Genomic DNA, 3,404 nt, shown 5'->3' on the forward strand with positions numbered 1-3,404 from the left:
AAAGAGGGAGCTCTTCTTAATATTTTGACACCAAAATCATGTCGATACACCTTACCGACTGCGAGTAAAGCCACCCACGCTTTAACTTGACAGACTGTGTGTCAAAAAAAAATGTTGAAGATTTTAAGGCAATTCTTTTAATTTTTTAATACATTTTTCACAGTTTCAGTAACAATTCGAGTCAGATTGAAAAATATTTAAGAATTTTAGAAGTTTTGAAAAAATGAAAAATATTTTCAATCTTTGAAGGAATTTCGAATGTTTATAAAATATTATTTTATTTTTTCCAAGCTACTGTTTTTTAGTTTATAGTGAGCTGAAAATTGGTATATTTCAAGAGAATTAAAATAATATGAAGGATTCCAATGAAATATGTTTTAGATTAAGAATTAATAATAATTACCTTTTCATTAATTAAAAGACTTTTGCAGTTAAAAAAAATTGAATAGTATTCATGGGCATACCATTCTTTTTCTGTGTGCTTAGGTTAAAAACTAATTATGTTTTTTTTAACCAATTAATTATTGACAGCAAAGAAATGAATTTTCTTTATTAATTTTTAAAAAAGGCACTTTTATAATGACTTTTCTGATTTTTCCGAAGGTATCGGTCGTGTTTGATCAGAAGTTTTTAAATAACCCGATTAATCCCATTCTCAAATAAAATGAATGTCGAAATATCTAAATAATGTAAAGAATTAACAGAATATCGAATCTAATATTTATCAACAAATTACGATAATAAAATGTCTTTTATTTATTTGTTAAGTGTTATAAACAACGTGTATTGACAAATATTCGACATTAGGTGTTCTTCGCCTTAAATGTATATTTCTGATTTGAATTCGCTTGCTTTCATCGTTAGGATAATACTTGGCCATTAAAATTAAAGATTAAATATTATTTTTTTATCTTGTAAACAAAGTATATTAACTAATGTTCATTTTCGGCGTTTTTAAGCGAAAAGAAATCGTTTTTCTTTTGCCCTTGCTAAAATTATACTGACAATAATGTTTACTGAAAATTTTGTTTACCATCCATCAATATTTGTTTATTTTTACAAAATTTAAATAAACAAATGTCGATTTAAAATGTTTTTATGCGAAAAGAAATAGTTTCTTCTTCTGACTATGCTGAAATTATATTGCCAATGATGTTTTAAAAGGAATTTTGCCGTTAATTTATATTGACTTATGTTATAAACAAATTATATAAATAAATTCACATATAAGGTGTTTTTAAGCGAAATGATATCGTTTTTTTTCTTCTTATCTTGTTAAAGTTATATGCAATAACGGTATACTTGCATTTTTAATAATAACATATTTTACGTTTGTTTCAAATGACGTCTTCCATAATGAATGAAAAACAAGAGACTTATAAAATATATATATATATATATATATATCAAATATATATGTATCATTAAAAAAAAACAATACAAGAAAATACTATTTATTTATGCCTAAAAACGCCTAAAATATTCATTTTTTATAAAACTTTTTTATAAAATGAACAAATATTTTTAAGTAAAAAAAATGTCTGCAGAAAGCATTGCAACAAGGTCGGAAAAACAGTTTCTTTTCGCCTAAAACACCAAAAATGTGCGTTTGTTTATATAATTTGTTTAAAAATAAACAAATATATTTAATCTAAAATTTGAAAGGTTACGTATGTTCCTAACGATGAAAGCAAGCTTGTTGCATTAACATAAAAATTAAATAAACAAACCAAAAGAATGAAAAATATTACTCCCATTTTCTGAAAAATTGAATGCACTATTTTTTTCTTAAATCGGGGGTTACGCTGGCTTAACGTTAAGCTGACGAACCCCCATGTGAAATAAACGTTGAATCGAGTTCTGTCCTATCAAATGGCTCATTTAATTCTCTCCAACACAAAAAATTATTTTCCAAAATCCACCCCTGATACTGAAAAACCACCATTAATATAAATTATGCTTAAATTGTAAATCTGACCACAACATAATTAGGAGCTCATTTAAGGCTCATTTAAGGCTCATTTAATGCCCTATTACTAAATTTAATCCTGCACTATTAAAAAAATGGGGATTACGCTACCTTAACATTAAGCTAGCATAAAACCTGGTTAAAAAATATAGTGGAACATTACCTTTGGCACATGGGCATTAGATTAAAATAAATAAGCCTTTAATTATAAAATACGTTTTAACTCGATCCGAACATGTGGTTACGTCAGAATAACATACCTACCGGAGAGCATAGTGGGTGCAAGTACAGGGTTATATATTTGTACTTGCAACCACTGTGCTGTGAGAGACCTGGACATACCAAGAAAAGGATAGATGTAAATTAAATTATTTACCAATCGCTCTGTGGTCCACTGTAAGGGAAAATGGACTACTGAGTGAGATTGGTAAACGCCTTAAATTTACCGCTATCCTTCTCTCGGTATGTCCGGGTATCACTACCGTAAAGCAGAGTGGGTCCAAGGACAAGTATATAAATCGGTACTTGCACCCACTGAGCGATTCGTTAACGACACCAGTTGGTCCGTAAGTCCTGGTTATGTATGCCAACCATTGACTCTCTACTCTTTAAAAACTTCCCAAAATTTAATTCTATCCACCTTATCAAATTCTTTTGAGTGTTGGCTAATAAAAGAAGGGGTGAGGTCAGGGCTGGCGTTCCATTGATCGTGGATCCTCCGCAACCGGACATTAATTGCGGTAGTCGGTGGCAGATTTTGCATCACCACATACGTCATAAGACAGGGCAACTGTTCTGGTTGGCAAAAATAGAGAGGCATAACTTTGGCATGCACCCGGGAATAATTGGCGTGCGCTGACGCAGTTTCAGACCGGACGGGGGTTGCATGTTTTGCTACTGCTGCTGCTGCTGCTCTGCTATTTTTGTCTGGCATGCGCGCGTAACCACCCATTTTAATCGCACAGCCACTAATAGATATACGAGTAGATCCATTTCTAGAATGAGAAGGAAGAAGAGAAGGAGAAGAGGAAAGGTGCACCAAAGGTGCTTTCTTCACGCGAATCAGCTGACCTGACTTATTTCCGTCCGCCGTATTTTCATCGCTTTTAAATGCGCTCCTGCGCATTCCAAGCTACTGATTCCATTACGCCACACTCACCTCTCACATCTTATCTTAATTTTGTTTTCCCTGAAGGGATATTTTCAGAAACTTCTGCTCTTTGCTGGTTATAAATAATTATTTATATTTCAACAAATTATTTATATTTCAACAAATTATATCAATTTTCTACTAAATAGTTTGACCAATAGATGAGACGCTTGTCTGAATTTTACCTGATTGATTTTAGTTTATATTTATTCGTCCATACCGTTTTTTAACTAAACAGATGAATTTTCAACACAAAGGATTGATTTTCCACCAAAAACCTGAATT

General features: G+C 31.3%; 1 protein-coding gene across 3 annotated transcripts in view; it reads left to right on the forward strand.

Annotated features, from left to right (window-relative positions):
- LOC117176863 (cysteine-rich motor neuron 1 protein-like) overlaps positions 1–3,404 on the forward strand; it is an 805,857-nt gene that overhangs the window by 350,138 nt on the left and 452,315 nt on the right. The gene's annotated exons all lie outside the window — the stretch shown is intronic.

This window comes from Belonocnema kinseyi, chromosome 7 (genome assembly GCF_010883055.1).
Source record: "Belonocnema kinseyi isolate 2016_QV_RU_SX_M_011 chromosome 7, B_treatae_v1, whole genome shotgun sequence".
Taxonomy (NCBI): domain Eukaryota; kingdom Metazoa; phylum Arthropoda; class Insecta; order Hymenoptera; family Cynipidae; genus Belonocnema; species Belonocnema kinseyi.